Source organism: Dendrobium catenatum, unplaced genomic scaffold (assembly GCF_001605985.2).
Source record: "Dendrobium catenatum unplaced genomic scaffold, ASM160598v2 original_scaffold_237738, whole genome shotgun sequence".
Classification (NCBI taxonomy): domain Eukaryota; kingdom Viridiplantae; phylum Streptophyta; class Magnoliopsida; order Asparagales; family Orchidaceae; genus Dendrobium; species Dendrobium catenatum.
This window is the reverse complement of record NW_021556146.1, coordinates 1-563: the sequence shown is the minus strand read 5'-3', so window position 1 is coordinate 563 and position 563 is coordinate 1. Positions and strand designations below refer to the sequence as shown.

At 39.3% G+C, this 563-nt stretch overlaps 1 long non-coding RNA gene across 1 annotated transcript; it reads right to left on the bottom strand.

The window, feature by feature from the left end:
• Positions 1 to 16: 16 nt before the first annotated feature.
• Positions 17 to 542, bottom strand: LOC110106701. The gene is made up of 3 exons (XR_002304271.2): positions 288 to 542; positions 153 to 214; positions 17 to 78 (listed from the first exon to the last, which is right to left on the bottom strand). It is a non-coding gene; the product is annotated as an uncharacterized LOC110106701 (long non-coding RNA).
• Between the last annotated feature and the right edge of the window lie 21 nt (positions 543 to 563).

The window sequence follows — 563 nt, the reverse complement described above, 5'->3', positions numbered from 1 at the left end:
CTACAAAAAGAAAAGTCGTACCTGAAGCAGAAGTCTCTTGAGGTGGCTCGCGAACAAATATCCAGCTCCTCTTGAAATCTGCGTAAAAAAAAAGGGGTGTCAGAAAGCAGCAAAAGAAAGAAAATAACAGTGCAAACAAAATAAAAACGTACCAGAACCAAAGTCTCCTGAGGCAGTAAACTGGCTAAAGCTCGGATCCTCTTCCTGTAGTAGCCTGCACAAAATACAAAGCAATGTCAGTGCGAGCACAAAATCAAAACAAAAAAAGAGAAGGGAAGAAAGCGTACCTGAGCCCAAGAAATAACTGTAGAAATTCTGAAGCAGCCAGAATCCCACTAACTGGTGAATCTACAAAGCACAGAAAAAAAAGAAATCGGTATCTTAACTATCTGTTGATACATCTAAGAGTTCTATGAAGGAAAATCTTAGTGTGACATCCAAACAAATTTTGGAGATCCACTAAAAGGAGATCTTAGTGTGACATCCTACTGAAACTTTGGAGATCCACTAAATGAAAACCCTAGTGTGACATCTAGAGCAAATATCTAGAGATCCACAAGGTC